Below are 23,069 nucleotides of genomic sequence, written 5' to 3'. Positions count from 1 at the left end.
ATAAGATTATGCAAGGAAGTATAAATTGACCTTTCTGGGAAACATTGACCATGTTATACACAGGCCAGAGAAGTGTATGATAAGCCAGAAAATAAACAGTAATGAAAATATTCTCTCCAAGGAATCATGGATTTATTAACTATGAACTGATTTCTTAAGTATGGACAGTTTTGGAGAGAGTCTCATCCCAGATGGCTATCCTCTGAGGACAATTTTATCTATTGCAACATAGGTATTTCCCTTCTCTTCTCAATGATGCATTTCTGGAGATTGTGAGCCTGAGAAAGTAACCCTGATAATAATGGACAAAATGTATTGTCTATGAATTATGTGCTGGGTTTGGTAACAATTGTTTTACCCATAATATCTTAGTTAATTCTTATAATTCCATGAAATAAACATTTTAATGTCTTCATTTTATAGATAAGAAAAATGAGACTTAGTGAGGTTGTGTTTTTCTGAGGTCACATAGCTAGTAAGTGGTGGAACAGAGATGAGAACCCAGGTCTTCCAGAGAAAATCCATGCTCTAAATTCATGCTTTTAAAAGTGGATACATGCACACCAGCAAGTGCAAAAAGATTCACTTGGGTGCTGGAAGTTAATAATACATTGTATATTTAAATAAAAGCAAAAAACTAAAGTTTACCCATGTGCATTTAGTATAGTAGCATTACAGGCAGCCTTGCTAAACCTGCATGGGAGATGGTCAAATACTACATGTGGTACATGACTTATCGCAGGGATGTTGGAGAGCCGGTTTCGGCCTGATGGAGGAACCACCGGTCCCTATGATATGCACTGACCACCAGATCTGGACTGAGCAATACGGGCCGGATATTCCCTGGAGCCTTCCTGTGATCCCTCCCTGGCTGGCCAACTTCCGGCTTCCCTCCCTGGCCCCAATCATGTGCCGGTGGGGTCCCTTGGCCTGGCCTGTGCCTCCTCACAATCCGGGAACCCTTGGGGATGTTGGAGAGCCGGTTTCGGCCTGATGGAGGAACAACCGGTCGCTATGACATGCACTGACCATCAGAAGGCAGGTACTCAATGTAGGAGATGATCCCTGGTGGTCAGTGTGCTCCCACAAGGGAAGTGCCACTCAGCCAGAAGCCACACTCATGGCTGGTGAGCCCAGCAGTGGCGGTAGGAGCCTCTCCTGCCTCCACAGCAGTCAGACATCCCCTGAGGGCTCCTGGACTGCTAGAGGGCACAGGTCAGGCTGAGGAGCCCCCCGACCCCCAAGTGCACGAATTTTATGCACCAGGCCTCTAGTAGACTTACAACATCTGATTTACTTTCACACAACCCCTTTCCTCAGCAAGAGCCAATTACACTGTATATTTTAAAGGAAAAGTCAGGAAGTGGCCTGGCCAGTGTGGCTCAGTGGTTGAGTGCCAAACTTTGAACCAGAAGATCACGGTTAGATTCCTAGCTAGATCACATGCCCGGCTTGTGGGCTCAATCCCTAGTAAGGGGCGTGCAGGAGGCAGTCGATCAATGATTCTCATCATTGATCTCTCTCTCTCTTCCTCTCTGAAATCAATAAGAATATATTTTTTAAAAAGTCAGGAGGCTTGGGAATGTGCTTTTCCATAAAGGAAAAAGACTTTGATACTCTGGTATTTATCAATTGTGTCACCCTGAGTAATTTACTATGGTTCTCTGGAATTCAGTTTCCTCAACTTTGAAAAAGAAAGTGGGGATAATAATATTGACTTTTACAAGACCTTTAAGGTCCCAAAATAAAAGCCTGGGGCATTAGTACAGGCCTGTGGCAGGAGTCCCTGGCCTAAGATGAGTGGAGGAGAGCAGATTGTGTGGTGTCTCCATCAACCCAAGCCCTAGAACATCACCAGTGTCCTTGATTGCCACCACCTTTAATGCCCACCTGGCCTGGCTTGGCTTGGCCTCACTTCACCTAACAAATGTGCTTCCAACTCCAGCCTCAGCTCACTCCCCAAATTATAAATATTAATGCATATATTAAGTATACTATTTTTAATGGATCTGAGTACATGATCAAAAATGTTCAGAGGTTAATATCCTAAATCACTAGTACTATTTTGTTTCTCTAGAAAAAAAAAAATGAGGTTTAAAGTTGTTCTGTAAAAGTACATTTTAATATTAAGAAAATTAAAACATCATGTAGGATTGTGAATTCTCAATGGCCCATTTAAACTTTTCAACTTTCAGCTTTTTCAGTTTCTGTCCTTTTTCTTATTCTAAACTAGGGGCCCAGTGCATGAATTCATGCACCTTGAAAGGAACTGTGGGCCGTGAGGCTGCAGTGGGCATAGGGGTGGGTCTCGGCCCATCCTCTGCGCCCCTGCCCAGCCCCTCCCGCTGTAGCCCCCAGTCCCCTCTCTTCCAGCAGCCGGGTTCCCAAAACTATCTCTCCCATGGGCTGAGGCGCTGGTACCGCTTGCATCTGCTGATGGCCTGGAGTGATTGGGGCTGGCACCAGCAGTGGGTGCAGGTGATGGCTCTGGTGCCAGTTGTGGGTGTGAGCAGGGTCAGTGTCAGCAGTGGGTGCAAGCGGGGCCGGTGCCAGCGGTGGGTGCAAGAGGCGGCTGCCGGACCCAACCGCCCTTCAAGCAGGGGAAGTTGGAGAAGCCCTGAGGAGTGATTGGGGCCAGCAGCCACCGCTCACACCCTCTGACAGTGCTGAGCGATCAGGGCCAGCACCAGGCACCAAAAACTGGTACAAACGGCAGCTCTGGCACCAGCAGCAGGTGCCAGTGGCAGCTCTGGCACCAGCAGTGGGTGTGATTGGTGGCTCCAGCGCCAGTACCAAGTGCGAGTGTTGGGCAGGACTGTGGCGTGCGGGAGCAAAGAATTTTCAGTAACCACCAGAGGCTTGCCCTGATGACAGTGACTGGTGCCCCACTCACCTGCTCCACCATCCCACCACAGCCAATGCCTGCCATGTTCCGCATGTGCCCCCTGATACTCAGTACACGTAATAGCAACTGGTTGTCTGGTTGTCCACCGTTTGGTCTATTTGCATATTAGGGTGTATATATATATATATATATATATATATAATCTTTAATGTTTTTAATACAGCCTTATGTGTGTCAGATGACTCAAAAATACTGGAATTATAAGTGGTTGAGCGTCGACCTATGAACCAGGAGGACATGGTTTGATTCCTGGTTGGAGCACATGCCCATGTTGTGGGCTTGATTTCCAGTGTGGGGCGTGCAGGAGGCAGCTGATCAGTGATTCTCATCACTGATGTTTCTCTCTCTCTCCCTCTCCCATCCTCTCTGAAATCAATAAAAATATATTAAATATATATATGTGTGTTTGTGTGTGTGTGTGTGTGTGTGTGTAAATTGTCTACTATAGCACATTTGTAAAATCATGAATTTTACCTTATTGTTTTAAATCATTTATTTTTTTGGAGATTGATTTTCCAGAAAAATCAGCTTATTTTCTTCAGCTATGAGATAAAGATACAATTTGTACATTAACATCTTTTGAGTTAATATATAAACCACATTTTTAAACATTTTAATCTGGATCATTTGTATTAATTTTCTTCTCTCACATATGACAAGTTCACCTAATATATCTGCCATACACCTGATGGCAGCTCTTTGAATTGCATCAATGATACTTCCTTCCAGGACTGAGGTACAATTAGCAAGCAGTCAGATGGTCAAAAGGCACAGAAGGATACCCAGAATGTTGATAGCAGATAAAACCACTAGGGTAGGATATATGAGGCAAGGGAATGCAAACTTCAGGAGAACTGGGATCAAGGAGGTCCAGAGATAGATATCAGACAGATATATTGCCAACGAACCCATAGGCTAGGAAAGACTGACAGAAGACAATAATGATTCAAGGTTAAAGTTGCGTATCTGCAGGAAAAACACGAGGAATTGCAATTTATGATGCATTGACTCTTGAAAATCAAGATGGTGACCCAAGTTCAAGAATTGGACCACAAAGGGAGAGCTTGATGTCATGCTGTATGGCAAACACTGAGTTTATTGGAAGTAGGGTACCCTTTCATAATATTGGTAACACTCAAGCTGACATGATGCTTAACTGCCAAGATATTAATCTAAGATCATATATTCCTTACCCTACTGTGGGGTCTGGTGGAAGTAGGCTCAGGAGATTATGGTAGGAAATTCACAATCAGAGGAAGTATCTTGCTAATAAGGAGTGATTACAAGCTGTGTGATCCATTAGTTTTTTTTTTCTCCAAGTGGAATTTCAACTATGTCCAATATAAGTGATTATTATAACTACTTTTAAATAACATCAGTCTATATGATGAAATATTCTTAGATGTGTCATTGTAATTGTATGTCTTGATGTATAGGCTGTGTTAGTCAGGATTCTCCAGAGGAAGGAAAGTCTAAACCTGCAGAGTAGGCTCACAAGCTGTAGACTCAAGAAAAAAAACGATATTGCAACTCAAGTCCAAAGACAGTCTGGTGGCAGAATTTCCTCTTTCTCAGGGGATTTCAGTCTTTTGTTGTTAAGGTCTTCAACTATTTGGATGAAGCCCACTTACCCAGTCACACTATGGTGGGGGTGTAATTTGCTTTACCCAAAGCCTACTTATTTAAATGTGAATCTCATCTAAAAATACATTTAAAGCAACATTTAGACTAGGGTTTGATCAGATATCTGGGAAATGTAGCCTAGCTAAGTTGACATACAAAATTAACCATCATCCAGGAATTCATATGTTAATTTGCTTCAACAAAATTTATTGCTTACTCTTCATTAGGCAGTATGCCAGATGCTATGAATCAATTAGAAAAGGTTGAGACTGGGTGAGGTAATATCAATTATGGGAATATTGTAATATTCCAGGCAACAATTGAGGGCTTGAAAGAAGGCAGCAATGGAAATGAGAATGAAGAGAAATGGACAGATAAAAGGTACTTAGAAGGTAGTCTCAGTTAGACTTAGTAGATAATAACATTTGAGAGAGGGTGAGGAAGAAGGTGTATAGTGGGAAGATGTGGATGCAATCTAATCTAATAAAAGACAAACATGCAAACTGACCGTACTTTCACTATGCCTTAAGCCACACCCACCAGCCAATCAGAGTGACTGTATGCAAATTAACTCAACCAAGATGGCAGCCGGCAGCCACAGAGCTGGAGTAAGCAGGAGGCTTGCTTGCTCCAGTGATGGAGGAAGCGAGCCTGCCACTGGCTCTCAGCTCCACTCAAAAGCAACAAAGTTGCAATTATAGAAGGTAAATAAACCCCAGATACCTGCATTCAGCTGGCCATGGCCACAGAGCTGGAGCAACCAGGAGCCGGCTCTCAGCTCCACTGAAGGCAACAAAGTTTCAATTATAGAAGGTAAATAAATCCCAGAATAAAAAAAAAAGAAAAAAAAAAGGAGAGGCTGGGAGCTTCTGTCACCAACAGGCTTGGCCAGCCTGGAAACGGCCCTCAGACCCTCACCCAGGCTGGCCAGGCACCCCAGTGGGGACCCCCAGCCTGAAGGGGGTGGGACCAGCCTGAAATCAGCCATCAGCCCCTCACACAGCTGGCCAGGCACCCCAGTGGGGACCCCTACCCTGATCCAGGACACCCTTCAGGGCAAACTAGCCATCCCCCACCCATGCACCAGTCCTCTATCCTATATAATAAAAGGGTAATATGCAAACTGACCCTAACAGCAGAAGGACTGGGAATGACTGGTCACTATGACACACACTGACCACCAGGGGACAGACGCTCAATGGAGGAGCTGTCCCCTGGTGGTCAGTACGCTCCCACAGGGGAGCTCTGCTCAGCCACAAGCCAGGCTGATGGCTGCCAGCACAGCAGTGGTGGTGGGAGCCTCTCCCGCCTCCTCAGCAGCGCTAAGGATGTCCGACTGCAGCTTAGGCCTGCTCCCCGCTGGCAAGTGGACATTCCCTGAGCGCTCCCGGGCTGCCAGAGGGATGTCTGACTGACAGCTTAGGCCCAATCCCCCGGGGAATGGGCCTAAGCCAGCAGGTGGTCATCCCCCAAGGGATCCCAGACTGTGAGAGGGCACAGGCCAGGCTGAGAGACCCCCCCCCCCCGCGAGTGCACAAATTTTTGTGCACCGGGCCTCTAGTTAATTTAATGAAAGAGTAAATTATGGGAGGATGAGTTATTTTTGAATATGAGGTTCCCAGGGACAAACTGGTTGAACTTATTCAGTGGATAGTTGGATATATCTTTATGTAGATCTAGAGGTCTGGATAAGGATAGACTTAACCATTTGGTCAAGTGAAAAAACTAAGACCACCTAATCTCATCCAAATAAACAAAATTCCTTCAGCTCAAGTTTAAGAATCTATTATGAATCTCATAATTTTCCTCTATTTCACTGCTACCAATACAGTCCAAATTCATCATTTCTTGCCTATAGCAATAGTTTCCTAACTGGTCTTTATGCTTCTATCCTTGAATTCCCACACTGGTCATTGTGACTCTTAAAACATAAACCATATCTATGAAACTAGACGACATTATGCATTAGGAAATAAGCCAGATACAGAAAAAAAAAACCTGTGCAATTTCACTTATATGTGGAATCTAAAAAAGTTGAATATGTTGAAGCAGAGAGTAGAACAGTGGTTATCTGGGGTGGGAAGGTGAGGGAAATGGGGAAATATTGGTTAAAGAGTACAAAGTTGCAGTTATTTAGGGTGAATAAGTCTAGAGACCTAATGTACAGCATGATGACTATAGCTAATAATGCTGTAATGAATACTGGAAATTTGTTGAGAAACTAGATTTCAGGTGCTCTCTCACACACAAAAATGGTAACTATGTTAGGAGATATATTTATTAGCTTGATTATAGTAATTATTTCACTATGTATATCATCAAATCAACATGTTGTATACCTTAAGTACATATGATTTTTATTTTTAAAAATGTTAAGAAGACAAACTATATTATATCATGTCCCTGATGAAAATAATAAAATACTCCCTCCTCATTCACTCTGCTCCCTCCATACTGATCTTGATGTTCCTCAAACCTACTAGGCATGTGCCTGCTTCAGGGCCTTTGTGCTATCTATTCTCTCTGTCAGGAATATATATCACCCAGATGTTGAACATGACTCACTTCTTCATTTTTTTTAAAAAAATGAAGTTTTATATTTTAAAAGACGTTTAAAATTGATTTTTAGAGAGAGAGGAAGGGAGAAGGGTAGAGTGTGAGAAACATTAATGTAAGAACAAAACATTTTTTAACTGCCTCCTGCATGCCACCTACCAGGGATCAAAGCCCACAACCCAGGCATGTGGGAATTAAACTAACAACCTTTTGGTACAGGATGACACCCAACCAACTGAGCCACACCAGCCAGGGCTCACTTCCCTATTTCATTTATTACCAGCCCAATGCTTTCTTCCTACTAAACCTTCAGTGACAACCTCATGCAAAATAACACTTTGATTTCTTAATTTACTTTATTTTCTTATAGTAGTTATCACCAATTGATATATTTTGGTAACTTTACTAACTTGAATGCTAAGTCAACAAAAGACTTTGTTTATATCTCTATACCCAGCACCAGATTCATTGTACAATGGGGAAGTAATTGCATCACAAGTGTAGATGGATCATCCTTGAGATCTTATAAGTGGTCCCAGTATGGAGCACTGAAATAAATCAATATTTAAGAGATGGCTAGAGAAAAATAACCAAATGAAACTGAAAAGTGACCACAAATGTAAAGAAGAGTTGCCTGAGTCACAAAAACAGAGGATGGAGAAAATTTAAAAATGAAAAAAATAAGATATAATATTGTTTATATTTTCCATTTTTCAAACTCAATGACTCCTTGTTAAACTATATGAGAAACTGTGAAAGTAAGTTGACTACAACTGCATCAAGATAATAGTTAATATTTATAAATTATTTTGAATTGTTTTATTAAGTAGAAATATGGGGAGATTTAGAGTTAAAAGAAAATGACAAGGTATCGGAAATGAATACTTAGTTTAGATTTATTTTATATTAAAGTTGGAGTCTTTCAAGGAGTACACTAGATTTAAGAATATGTTTTAATCTCAATGAATAAATAGAACTACTGGACTGTGAAATGACTAAGCAAATTGAAAAGTTCCGTACATTTTTAATAGCTTCAATGAGAAATTTTATTATCTGCTGGGATCCATAAAATCTTGCCCTAAAACCACATGTCATTTTGAGAGTAATCTAAACTTGGATAGGACCAGAGCATGTGTGTGTGTGTGTGTGTGAGTATGTATGCAATTGGGAGGTAGTAGAATTGATCATTGGAAGGAGCCATAGGAAGGGCAAAATATACATAAATATATAGAGAAGGGACAGTTCAGGGAGCTGAGATATGTCTCAAGGGAAAGAGACAAGTTCAGAAATATTCCATACTGAGGCTGTGGATACCACTGAATTGAGTTTATCTGAATTGGTGGTGGTGGTGAGTGGCAAACACTCAGGAAAGACAATATTTCATCAAATACCCTAGGAGAGTGGTTGGCAAACTGCGGCTCACAAGCCACATGCAGCTCTTTGGCCCCTTGAGTGTGGCTCTTCCACAAAATACCACGTGCGGGCACGCACATACAGTGAGATTGAAACTTTTGGCCCATGCGCAAAAGTCGGTTTTGGGCCTGGGCGAGTCTATTTTGAAGAAGTGGCATTAGAAGAAGTGGGGGGAAATGGTTTTAGTTTTTGCCCATTGAGTATGATGTTGGCTGTGGGTTTGTCATATATGGCTTTTATTATGTTGAGGTATGATCCTTCTATTCCCACTTTGCTGAGAGTTTTTATCAAAAATGGGTGTTGGATTTTGTCAAATGCTTTTTCTGCATCAATCAATATGACCATGTGGTTTTTATCTCTCAATTAGTTTATGTGATGTATCACGTTTATTGATTTGCAGATAGTGTACCATCCTTGCACCCTGGGGATAAATCCTACTTGGTCATGGTGTATCATTTTTCTGATGTACTGCTGCATCCGATTTGCTAGGATTTTGGCATCTATGTTCATGAGGGATATTGGCCTGTAATTCTCTTTTTTTGTGTTGTCTTTATCTGGTTTTTGGTATTAGGCTGATTCTGGCTTCATAGAATGAGCTTGGAAGTGTTCCTTCCTCTTGAATTTTTTTGGAATAGTCTGAGGAGGATAGGTTTTAGTTCTTCCTTGAATGTTTGGTAAAACTCCCCAGTGAAGCCATCTGGTCCTGGGCTTTTGTTTGCTGGAAGCTTTTTGATTACTATTTCAATTTCTTCCATAGTTATTGGCCTATTGAGATTTGTAGATTCTTCCTGATTGAGTTTTGGAAGGTTGTATTTTTCTAGGAATACATCCATTTCCTCCAGGTTGTCTAGTTTGTTGGAGTAGAGTTGTTCATAATATTTTTTAACTATCCTTTATATTTCTCTGGAGTCTGTTGTTATTTCTCTTCTTTCATTTCTGATTTTGTTTATTTGGGTCCTCTCTCTTTGCTTCTTGGTGAGCCTGGCTAGAGGTTCATCAATCTTGTTAATCCTTTCAAAGAACCAGCTCTTGGTTTTGTTGATCTTTTGTATTGTTTTTTTCTTTTTTTGTCTCTATGTCGTTTATCTCCGCTCTGATCTTTATTATTTCCTTCCTTCTGCTTACCCTAAGAACAGGAAAAAGACAGGAATGCCCACTCTCACCACTTCTGTTCGACATAGTACTAGAAGTATTAGCCATTGCAATTAGACAAGAAGAAGAAATAAAAGGCATCCAAATTGGAAATGAAGAAGTAAAACTGTCCATATTCGCAGATGACATGATATTATACATACAAAACCCTAAGGACTCCATCAAAAAACTATTAGACTTAATAAACGAATTTGGCAATGTAGCAGGATACAAAATTAATACCAAGAAATCTATGGCATTTCTATAAACCAATAATGAACTTACAGAAAGAGAGACTAAAAAAGCAATCCCATTTACCGTCGCACCAAAAAAATTAAGATACCTAGGAATAAACTTAAAGATGTAAAAGACCTCTACCCAGAAAACTACAGGATTTGAAAAAATAGATAGAGGAAGACATAAACAGATGGAAGAACATACCATGTTCATGGATTGGTAGAATCAACATCATTAAAATGTCCATACTACCCAAAGCAATCTATAAATTCAATGCACTCTTCATTAAAATACCAACAACATATTTCACAGACCTAGAACAAATTCTCCAAAAATTCATCTGGAATAAAAAAAGACCCCAAAAAGCTGCAGTGATCCTGAGAAAGAAGAACAAAGTAGGTGGAATCTCAATACCAGATATCAAGCTGTATTACAAAGCCACTGTTCTCAAAACTGCCTGGTACTGGCACAAGAACAGACATATAGATCAATGGAATAGAATAGAGAACCCAGAAATCAACCAGAACCTATATGCTCAATTAATATTTGACAAAGGAGGCAAGAACATACAATGGAGTCAAGACAGTCTCTTCAATAAAGGGCGCTGGGAAAATTGGACAGATACATGCAAAAAATGAAACTAGACCACCAACTCACACCATACACAAAAATAAACTCAAAATGGATAAAGGACTTAAATGTAACACGGGAAACCATAAAAATACTAGTGGAATCCAAAGGCAACAAAATCTCAGACATATGCCAAAGCAATTTCTTCACGGATACATCCCCTAGGGCAGGGGTCCTCAAACTTTTTAAACAGGGGGCCAGTTCACTGACCTTCAGACCATTGGAGGGCCGGACTATAGTTTTAAAAAAAAAACTATGAACAAATTCCTATGCACACTGCACATATCTTATTTTGAAATAAAAAAACAAAACGGGAACAAATACAATATTTGTATTTGTATGTGGCCTGCGGGCCGTAGTTTGAGGACCCCTGCCCTAGGGCATTGGAAACTAAAGAGAAAATAAATAAGTGGGACTACATCAAAATAAAAAGCTTCTGCACAACAAAAGAAACCATCAACAAGACAACAAGAAAGCCCATTGCATGGGAGAACATATTTGCCAATGTTATCACCGATAAGGGTTTAATCTCCAACATTTATAGGGAACTCTTACAACTTAACAAAAAGAAGATAAACAACCCAATCAAAAAATGGGCAAAGGACCTAAATAGACACTTTTCAAAAGAGGACATTCAGAAAGTCAAAAGACATATGAAAACATGCTCAAAGTCACTAACCATCCGAGAGATGCAAATCAAAACAACAATGAGGTACCATCTCACACCTGTCAGAATGGCTATCATCAACAAATCAACAAACGACAAGTGCTGGAGAGGAGGTGGAGAAAAGGGAACACTCGTGCACTGCTGGTGGGAATGCAGACTGGTGCAGCCACTATGGAAGACAGTATGGAGTTTCCTCAAAAAGTTAAAAATGGAACTCCCATTTGACCCATTGATCCCACTTTTGGAAATATATCCCAAGAAAACAGAAACACCAATCAGAAAGGATATATGCACCCCTATTATCATAGCAGCACAATTCACCATAGCTAAGATCTGGAAACAGCCTAAGTGCCCATCAGTAGATGAATGGATTAGAAAACAGTGGTACATCTACACAATGGAATACTATGCTGCTGTAAAAAGGAAGGAATTCTTACCATTTGTAACAGCATGGATGGATCTGGAGAACATTATGCTAAGTGAAATAAGCCATTCAATGAAAGAAAAATACCATGCAATCTCACTCATTTATGGATAATAAAGAGCATTATAAACTGATGGACACAAATAGTACAGAGGCAGAGCAGCATTAAACAGACTGTCAAACTACAGCAGGAAGGTTGGGTAGGGTTGGGGGCGGTAAGAGATCAACCAAAGGACTTGTATGCATGCATATAAACATAACCAATGGACAAAAGACACTGGGGGTTAGGAGAGGCTGGGGGAAGGTCAAGGGGGAAAAAAGGAGACAAATGCACTACTCTTTGTAATACTTTATGCAATAAAAATAAAAGAAGAAGTGGGGGGTGTCGGTTGGTCGGGCAACGGGAGACTCCTCATAGGCACGTCGCAGGCCTAGCAGCGCGGGGGAGGCATGCGCAATTCATGCAAGAGTTGAGTGAGCCAGTCAGTCAGCAGTCAAATGCAAAATCATTATTAGTAACATTTGTTAAATTCTGATGGATTTCAGTGGAATATATTGCTGAAACATTTTGCTCAGGCAATGGGAACAAAACAATTCTAATTGACACTTGTAGGCATTGGCTCTCAGCCTTGGCTGCACATCTCACCACGGAACTACCAAAAATCCCAGTGCCCAGGCCCTACTCACAGGAGTTTTTATTCAATTGGTAGGGGATTAGGTCCAGACACCTGTTGTGCTTTTTAAAAGCTCCTCAGCTGGTTTGCATGAGCAGCCAGGGATAAGGCCACTGCTCTAAGTAGCATGGATAAACAAAGAAAGGGACTTGGGTAAACCTGAGACAGAGTTAAGTGTATCTCCTAAAAAGGCAACTGCGGTTGTGAAAGTCCTTTGTACCCTGCTTTTGTAAAGTTAGAATCCCTCCTTGGGAGAGGTATAACACACAAATCACAGTTCTTTATTGAGAGCAAACTACTGAGTCACTTGGATGAAAATGTGAGAGTCTAAAACTCCCTACCATGGCTTCACTAAGAATAGATCATGTCATAGAAATTGAAACAAGTTCTTGAAAGGAATGGCTAAAGATATTGACAAAGGCTGAGCAGAGGATACACTTTTTGTGAGGTCCCTCATGGAGCATGAGGTTGGGACAGGTAAAAACATATTTACTGATTATCATGAAATAAAAAAAAAGGCCTTGGTGAGAAGGTGGTGGGGGTTAATGGTGGATCCAAAAATTTCATGGTAGAGGTTACGTCTCATCTAAATCAGCTTAATCATAAACTACAGGGGAAAGGAAACACAATTTTTTCAATGTTAGAAGTTATTTCATTCGAAAACAAGTTATCTCCTTTTGCTCAAGATTTTGAGAGAGAAACTTTGATTCACTTTCCTAGCCTGTTTAAACATCGCCAAGAAAATAATTCTGATATTGACATTTGCTATTTCAAAACAACACTTTTAAATATGAGGGAAGCTTTTCTCAACAGGTTTCAGGAATTCAGAAACAGCAAAGCGATGTTAGCCTTTGTTAATAAACCTCTCAATGCTACTGTAACAGAATTAAAATTTTCCCCCTTTAATATTGACATTGGCAACTTTGAAATGCAATTGCTGGATTTAAAAAAAACAAGGAACTGTGGAGTCTTTGTGCTGATATAGAAATATTGGAGAAAAACAAATGTGAACTTAGTTCACAGCACAAGTGGTCTGCTTTGAAAGACCTGGAGAAGGAAGATATGTTGATTTTTAACACCTGGAATAGTATTCCTGACTCATATAATCAACTGAAAAAACTAGCGTTTGCTGTTCTTTCCTTATTCGGGTCTACATATTTATGTGAACAATCATTTTCAAGCATGAACTTTATCAAGAGTAAATTGAGAAGTCGTCTTATTGATGAGAACCTGGAATCGTGCCTAAAATTAAAAACAACAACATACAAACCTGATTTACCCAAACTTAAGGAGATGCAAGGCCATTGTTCACATTAGTGTTTGTCAGTCATTGTCATGATTTAATTTTATGAATATTGTAAGGTAAATTGTAAGGAATTTAATTTTATCAATAAATAATATCGTTATTAAGTATGATATCAAGTTTTATTCAACATACCTATAGTTTAACTAAGACTTAAAACTTTAAGTAAAGTTTATTAAGTTACTTTTAGGGAACGTTGTGGAGTGAAAGAAGATGTAGTGTCGAGGATTGAGAAAGGTATGTTGAGATGGTTTGGACATATAGAGAGGATGAAGGAAAGGAGATAGACGAAAAAGTATACAAGACGAGTGTGGATGGGAGAGTTGGAAGGGGTCGACCTCAGCGAATGTACCTCAATCAGATTGAGGACGTTTTTAGCAAAAGCCAGCTTAGGAGTACCCTAATTAAGTTAATAACAATGTACCTACCTATATAGTTTAAGTTTAAAAAATTTGGCTCTCGCCAGCACCGGTTTGGCTCAGTGGATAGAGCGTCAGCCTGCAGACTGAAAGGTCTCAGGTTCGATTCCGGTCAAGGGCATGTACCTTGGTTGCAGGCACATCCCCAGTAGGACATGTGCAGGAGGCAGCTGATCGATGTTTCTCTCTCATCGATGTTTCTAACGCTCTATCCCTCTCCCTTCCTCTCTGTAAAAAAATCAATAAAATATATTAAAAAATATTTGGCTCTCAAAAGAAATTTCAATCGTTATACTGTTGATATTTGGCTCTGTTGACTAATGAGTTTGCCGACCACTGCCCTAGGAGATGAGATAAATAACTTTAGGTTGCAAAAAGAAGTAAGACTATCTGATCAAGAGAGGATGGTGCAAACCCACCAATGATGCCAAAAGGGAAATCTGGAACAAGAACTAAGTAGTAAAAACAGAAAATACAGTTGCAAATGGTAAGGGTTCCTTCTTTTTTATAGCCATGTAGTATTCTAGTATTCCATTGCATAAATGTACCAAAGCTTTTTTTAAAAAAAGATTTTTATACTATATTAAAAAAATAAAAATAAAAAGGGATTAATCAACATGCATCTCTGCAGTCCTTCCAAGAGTCTCTGTACCCAACAGCCATGCAGACTGGCTGTTGCCTTTTTCTTCTCTGCTCAGCTTGCAGTTTGTAGCCCATGCTCTCGTTCTTAAAATCAAACTGGTTCCGCCAAATCCAACACCCTGAATTTATCCAAATTGTAGAAACGTGCTTTTACCACCCACACACCAAAATACCTCCCATTCAGATCAATGACAGCTTTAATTGCTGTTTCAACCCTCTCAAATTCTAAAAATATTCATCAGGGACACCAGGAATTTCAAATATCACACATTTTCCAACTTTGCCATATTTTTCACGCTCTTCCTTGGTTTCAACTTCCAACTCTTCATCTACCTCTCTTGCACTAACCATGTTCCTTAGTAGGACCGCTTTAGTAGGACATTTAAGTATTTCAGTTAATGGATTTGAATCCGACTTCTTGGCTGCATCTTTCTCTGTGACTTCGCCCACAATGATCTTGCCTCCTTGCTTGCTCGTTTTCTCCACTGATAATGCCATGCTCAGCCCTTGCTCATTCTTACCAAGACCATGAACACAAACTTGGCTTTCCCAAAAGCCATACTTCTGCATGATTTTATGTGCTACTGTGACACCCATGTTGGCGAGAAAGGAGCTGCCAGGGCCTGTTGGAGATCTGGGACTGTCCTGTTCCTCATAAATGGAGGTGTGTGTGAAGGAATGGCAGCTTTAGAAGACTGTGAGCAAGGTCTTGGATCCTCTTCATAAGGAAATTCTCAGGGTAACTCTTTGTCTTTCTCTACAGGAGAAGTGGGTGGTGCGATGGCAGCTCCACCCATACTTCTTCTTCTCCTTTCTCACTCATAATCTTTATCTCCATTAGAATCTGGATCTGGTCACCTTGAAAACCCACTGACTTCATGTCTGTCTTTAGGTCTCTTTTCTCTCTCTTCTATCTCTTTTTGTCTTTCCAGCTCCCGCTGTCTCTGTTGTTCTTCTCTTTGGCGCTTCACCACTTTCTCATAATCATTAGAAAACATAAGATCATATTTATCAGCTAAGGTAATCAAAACTTCTCCTGCAGAAAATCCATTGGTTACAGGATCCTTTAGGCCAGTTGCTACGTGAGGCGGGGTGTCCACAATCTGCCGGCCGTCTGAAGAGCCGCCGCTCACTTTAGGTTGATTATCTAGGCAAGGACTGTACTTTGTTTTGTTCTCTGGCTCTATGCTTGAGTGAGAGCTGCCTTCTTCACCTGAAGTTGAGACTGCAGAAGTTTGAAGTTTTTGGACCAGCCTTCTGTTTTCGAGTCACTGGTCTCCACTCCCAGGTCATCATACAGTGACATCTTTTCAGTTTAATGCCGGCTTTCCAGGCCCACTGTCCCCACGGGCTGCAGCAGCGTGCAGCAAGGCCCAGACGCCCCTGTGAGGGAAGGCTGGGCACACTGGGCATAAGCCCCTGATGGCCTGGACCACAGGCAAAGTCCGCGGGTGCCTGCGGGCGCCTACCACAGCTTTTTTATACACTCATCTGCTGATGGGCACTTGGGGCTGTTTCCAAATCTTAGCTTTTGTAAATTGTGCTGCTATGAACATAGGGGTGAACATATTCTTTCTGATTGGTGTTTCTGGTTTCTTAGGATATATTACTGGAAGTGGGATCACTGGGTTAAATGACTGGAGAGTATTATGCTAAGCTAAATAAGCCAGTCAGAGAAAAACAAGTATTACATGATCTTACTCACATGTGGAATCTAATGAACAAAATAAACTAATGAACAAAATAGATCCAGACACATAGAAGCATGGAACAGACTGATGAATTTCAGAGGGAAAGCGAGGATGGGTCAGTGGGTGGGTGGGGAGTGATTGACCTGGGAACTTATATGCATATATGCATAGCCCATGGACATAGACAATAATGTGGTGAAGACCTGAAAGGGGCGGCTACAGGGTGAAGGGGGTCAATGGGAAAAAAGGGGGGGCAAGTGTAATACTTTCAACAATAAAGATAAATTATAAAAAGAAAACACAGTAGTAAACCTAAAATAACCCCAACACAACAGAAAATACTAAGTAAGGATTTACATTAAGTCAATCGAGCATAAGTATTAAGTGAGATGGTGAGCCTGTAATTTGTCTATTCCATAGATAACTTGTATTCTGAGAGTCCCTTTTTCATTAGTAAAATATGCCATCAACAATATTTAAAAACTTTTATTTATTGATGAGAGAGAGAGAGATTTGTTGTTTTACTTATTTATGCATTCCTTAGTTACTTCTTATATGTGCCCTGAACAGAGTTCAAACCTGAAACCTTGGCATATCGAGATGACACTCTAACCAACTGAGTTACCCAGCAAAGGCCTCTGCAATAAACATTTATTTAAGTTGGCATGATGTAAGAAACACTGTGCTGGGCACAGTGGAGATTCAACAGAAAAGCTCTTCACTGGGATCTGTATTGTAATACTTGAGAAAATAGCAAAGGCAAAGTTCCAACTCCTAAGGATATTGTCTTTGGAAGACAAATGGCAAAAAAAAGAAAAAGAAAAAGTTACCTAGTCTCCTGATAGTAGCAGCAGAAAGGTACTTATTATCAATCATACTCTATGTATCAAACATATTCTTTTTTAAAATATTAATTTTTTATTTTTTGAATTTATTGGGGTGACATTGTTTAATAAAATTATATAGGTTTCAGGTGTACAATTATATAATACATCATCTGTATGGTATATTGTATGGTGTGTTCATCACCCCAAGTCAAGTCTCTTTCCCTCACCATTAATTCTCCCTTTACTTTCTTCTATTCCTCCCCCCTCCCCTTCCCTTCTGGTAATCATCTTACTGTTGTTTGTGTCAATGAAGTTATTTTTTACTAGAGGCCCAGTGCACATGCACTGGAGGGATCCCTTGGCCTGGCCTGTGCCCTCTCCGAATCTGGGACCCCTTGGGGGATGTCAGAGAGCCGGTTTTGGCTCGATCCCAAGCCAGGCCGAGGGACCCCACTGGTGCATGGATCCATTCACTGAGCCTCTAGTATGCATATAAGATCTTTGGTTAATCTCTTCCCGCCCTCCCCCTTCCCTTCCTTTCCTCTGAGATTCATCAGTTTGTTTCATGTTTCCATGCTTCTGCATTGATTGTCTGCCCTCTGGTGGTCAATGTGTGTCATTGCTACCAGTCGCAAAGTCAAAAGGTTGAATGGTCGGCCAGTCGCTTAGGCTGTTTATATATAGAGATTTGTCCCTTCACCTTTTATACTCAGCCCTCCAATCCCCTTCCCCTCTGACAGCTGTCAATATGTTCTCTAAGTCTGTTTCTATTTTGTTTTTGTTCATTCGATTCCAAATATAAGTGAAAGCTTATGGTATTTGTCTTTGTCTGATGGCTTACTTCTCTGGGTGACTTAGTTTTCTTAGCTTACCATACTCTCCAGGTACCTCCATGTGGTCACAAAGGGTAAGATTTCCTTCTTTATTATGGCCAAGTATTATTTCATTGTGTAAATGTACCACAAATTTGTTTATTCACTCATCTACTGATGGGCACTTGGGATCCTTCCAGATCTTAGCTATTGTAAATTGTGTTGCAATAAATATAGGAGTACATAGAGTGTTTCAGGTTTCTTCAGATATATTCCCAGAAGTGGAATCACTGCATCATAAGGCAGTTCCATTTTTAATTTTTTGAGGTAACTCCATACTGCTTTCCATAGTGGCTGCACCAATCTGCATTATCATCAACAGTGTGTGAGGTTCTCTTTTCTCTACATCCTCACCATCACTTGCTGTTTATTGGTTTATTGATGATAGCCATTCTGACAGGTGTAAGGTGAAATCTTGTGATTTTATTTTTTAATTTATTTTTATTATTGTTTAAAGTATTACAAATAGTAGTACATATGTCTCCTTTTCCCCCCATTTACCTCCCCTGGCCTCCCCAGCTTTCACCCCTCAGAACATGCCCTCATCCCCCTAGTGTCTGTGACCATTGGTTATGCTTATATGCATGCATACAAGTCCTTTGGTTAATTTGCATTTCTCTGATGATTAGTGATGTTAAGCATCTTTTCATATGTCTACTGGCCATCTGTATGTCCTCTTTGGAGAAGTGTTTATTCAAGTCCTTTGCACATTTTTAAATTAATTGTTTGCTTCTGATGTTGAAATTTATAAGTTCTTTATAAATTTTGGATATGAACACCTTATCAAATGTATCACCTCCCATTCAGTAGGATGTGTTTTCATTTTGTTGATGGTTTCCTTTGCTATGCAAAACCTTTTTAGTTTGACATAGTCCTATTTGTTTATTTTTTTTCTCTTGTTTCCCTTGCCTGAGGAGATATATCAGGAAAAAAATATTGCTATGAGAAATGTTTGAAAATTTCCTGCCTGTTTTCTTCTAGAAGTTTTATGGTTTTGAGTCTAACATTTAAGTCTTTAATACATTTTGAGTTTACTCTTGTGTTTGGTGTAAGAAGGTGGTCTAGTTTCATTTTTTTGCAGCTATCTGTTCAGTTTTTCCAACACCATTTATTGAATAGACTATCTTTACTTAATTTTATGTTCTTTCCTTTTTGTCAAATATTAATTGGCCTTAAAGGTATGGGTTTATTTCTGGGCTTTCTATTTTGTCCCATTGATCTATATGCCTGTTTTTATGCCAGTACTGTGTTGTTTTGATTACTATGGCCTTGTAGTATAGTTTGATATCTCCTTTCTTAAGATTGCCTTGGTTATAATGTATTTTTGAATTTTATAGATGTAACTGGTTTAATGATCTTGATCAGTCTGATGTTGGTGGGCTATAATTATGGAACCTTTGTTCTTTCTCATCATTGCTCCCAACTCGGCTACTTCTTATATCCCCTCCATGTTAAGTAACTAATTTCCTAAAACTATCTTGAACAGATACTACATCTTTCTGGTCATTGGTCACTTTCAGTTATTTAAAAAAAAAAGTCATCTAGTTTAAAAACTCCCATATTCAATCTCATTGAATTCAGTGCTTTCCCTAGAGTGATATTAGGAGAGATCTTTCCAACATTTACAGGAAACTCAACCTCTTCCTCTACCTTTTTCAAGCAAAACTCTGTATAGGATTGGGAGATGGGAAATTAAGAGAGATGGTAAGGATTACCTTACATAAGTAGTATCCTGTAAGTTGCTGATGACTTTTAAGTTGTCCTCATTGATGGGATAACATATTTTTTAGGTTCTGTTACAGCCAAAATCAAATCCATAATTTCAGTGGTTTATAAAAATAACTTTTAAAATTAATCTTATAAAGTCTTCTGAGTTCTAGGTGACTCTTCAATTCATATGTCTTCATATGTTGGCCCAGCATTACAGGATGTTTCAATCAATATGGCATTTCCATGAATAAATGCTTCCAAAATCACTGCAGTGGGAAAATATACGCTGTAGTATGAAACACTGACAAGTACTTCAACATCCAAGTGATACATGCTACTTCTGCCCACATTTCATTAGTCAATGCAGTTCATATCACATAGCCACATCACATAACTTCAGTGGGTAGCCTACCACAGATATTTTGTTTGTTTGAGGTGGTGGTGGTGGGCAGTGTACAGTGCAATATCAGTGAGTCTCTTATTTGGTTGATAATATATCAAAGTCACACTCCAACCCTTCTCTGGGTAAAAGGTTGACTCCTGAGTAGCCTCACTATATCAGCTCCTCCTATACCAGATACTCTTTCATGTGGATTCAAGGGAACTGCTGAGGTCCTTATTAAGAACACACACTACAGTCCCTCCTTGCTTTGCTTTCACTAGCTGTACCGGTAAACTCCCAGCCTTCAGATATTTCTAGTAGAGAAGCTGGCAATAGTAGCTATATTTACATTTACCACAAATGCCAGGAGGTACAAGTCAAGTTCTCCCAAATTCCCCTTGCTAACCTCCAGTACTTTGATTACAGTACCACAGACCGGTCTTAACAAGTATCATGACAAGGAGTGAGATACGTGTCTATTATTCCTTCAGGGGAAGGAGAGAGAAGAGCTGCTGTGATTTGCCATTAGGGTGCTTACTAAATGATGACTTACCTTCCCTCTTATTAGTCTTTTGCTTTTATAGACTTAGAGAGTGTCCTGCAGAGATATTTGAGGCTAACAGAGTCAGTTCAGCAGCTTCTTTTTAATAACCGAAAGAAATATCTGGCCCCAATTATTGATTGGGCCTTAGAGGCCCTCTTGAAAATTGGAGAGTTTAACCATTCTTAGTTCTCAGCTTTGCCTGCAGATACTAATTCAAAGGCAAAAAGAATATCAATATTCTCTGATATCTGTGGTCTTTGTTTATATTTTGCTTGCATAACCCTTAAAAGAAAATTTGAAAAGTAGGTACTTTCCCACACATTTTATTTTATTTATTTTTTAAAAAAATGTCTTTTTATTGATTTCAGAGAGGATGGAGAAGGGAGAGAGGGATAGAAGCATCAGTGATGAGAGAGAACCATTGATTGGCTGCCTCCTCCACACCCCACACTGGGAATTGAGCCCACAACCCAGGCACGTGCCCTAACTTGGAATAAAACTATGACCTCCTGGTTCATAGGGCAATGCTCAACCACTGTGCCACACCAGCTGGGCTTTCCTGCACATTTTAAAGTTGCTATATAAAATTTACCCCAAGTTTACAAAGTTACAAAGGATTCCATTTCTTGCACATCATAAATGTTGATTTTAAAATTTTATCAAAAACATTTCAAACTTACACTAATTAGATAATGCACTCCTTATGCCCAGCACATATTCAACAATGTTTAACATAATTCCACACTTGTTTTATCTGTCCTTTTTTGGTTACTATTGTTGCTGAAGTATTTCAAATAAATCTTACAACCTCTGTTGTCAGACATTGCTATTTCCAGTATGAGTTTCTAACATTATGAAGATTTTATAAGGGGACTGTAATATAATTCTCATAGCTTTCAAAACTAATAATGATTACTTGGTATCTATTTCATTTCTTTACTGCTGTGTGTGGTAGCCAGCCTCCAAGATTACCCCACATGACCTCCACCCTCTGATATTCAAACTCTTGTATAATATCCTGCTACCCTGTACCTAAGTTCATCTGTATGACCAATAGCGTACAGCAGAAGTGACAATATGTCAATTCTGAGGTTAGGTTAAGAAAAAGACTGTGGCCTCCATCTTGTGTACTCTTTCCTTCCTGAGTCACTCTCTCTGGGGAAAACAAACTGCTATGCTGTGAGCTGACCTATAGAGAGGCTCACATAATGAGGAACTAAAACCTCTGGCTAACAGTCAGAAAGGAGCAGGGGCCTTCCAACAATCATGTGAGTGAATTTGGAAGCAGATTTTCCAACCCCAGCCAAGCTCTGAAATGACTGTAGCCCTGGCTAACAGCTTGACTCCAACCTCATGAGAGATCTTTAGCCAAAAACACTCAGCTAAGCTGCGCCAAGATTCCAGCATCTCAGAAACTGTGTAATGTAATAAATGTTTGCTGTTTCAGTTGCTAAGTTTTCAGGTAATCTATATATATAAAAGCCTAAGCGACCAGCTGATCAGCCAACCAGCCAGTAGCTATGATGTACACTTACCACCAGGGGGTAGAAGCTCAATGCAGGAGCAGAAACACAGGCATGGAAACATGGAACAGACTGATGAATCTCAGAGGGAAGCGGGGAGGGCAGGCAGAAAGAGATTAACCAAAGATCTTATATGCATATTAGGGTCTCTTGGCCTGGCCTGTGGGGATCGGGCCAAATCCAGCTCTCCAACATCCCCCCAGAGGTCCCAGATTGTGAGAGGGTATAGGCCAGGCCAAGGGACTCCAACAGTGCATGAATCCATGCACTGGGCCTCTAGCTTTTAAATAACAATAGAAAACCAATACACTGTATAACGGTATCCCAAAACTTAGTGGCTTAAAACAAGAAGGCTTTGTTTATTTTTTAGTCTTCACCTGAGGATATGTTTTTATTGATTTTAGAGAGAGAGAGTGAGGAAGGGAGCAGGAGAGATGGGGAAAGATCCATGTGAGATAGAAACATCAATTTGTTGCCTTTTATACATACTCTGACGGGGGATCAAACCCACAACTTGGTTATGTGCACTGATCAGGAACCTAACCCGCAAATTTTCAGTGTAAGGGTTGACACTCTAACCAAGTGAGCCACATGGGCCAGGGCTGTTTACTATTTTTGATTGTGGAGTGACTAGGCTGTTCTACTGATCTTGCCTAGACTTACTCATGTGGCTGCATTCAGCTGACAAGCTGTCAGGGGGCTTTACTTATTTGGAACATCTAGGATGGCTGGACCTTTCTTGTCACATAGACTTTAATCCTGGTCTTATTCAACAGCATGTCAATTTCAGGGCAGCTTTTTTAAGTGATTGAAGGCAGAATTTTTAAGGCCTTCTCTTTAGGATCAGGTTCTGGAATACATACAAAATCACTTTTTTTTTTCTTGAGAGAGAGTGA

General features: G+C 40.2%; 1 pseudogene; it reads right to left on the bottom strand.

Annotated features, from left to right (window-relative positions):
• Positions 1-14,562: 14,562 nt before the first annotated feature.
• On the bottom strand, positions 14,563-15,976 carry LOC132225229 (splicing factor 45-like; annotated as a pseudogene).
• Positions 15,977-23,069: the final 7,093 nt, after the last annotated feature.

This window comes from Myotis daubentonii, chromosome X (genome assembly GCF_963259705.1).
Source record: "Myotis daubentonii chromosome X, mMyoDau2.1, whole genome shotgun sequence".
In the NCBI taxonomy this organism is placed as follows: Eukaryota; Metazoa; Chordata; class Mammalia; order Chiroptera; family Vespertilionidae; genus Myotis; species Myotis daubentonii.
This window is presented reverse-complemented; position numbering and strand designations above follow the sequence as displayed.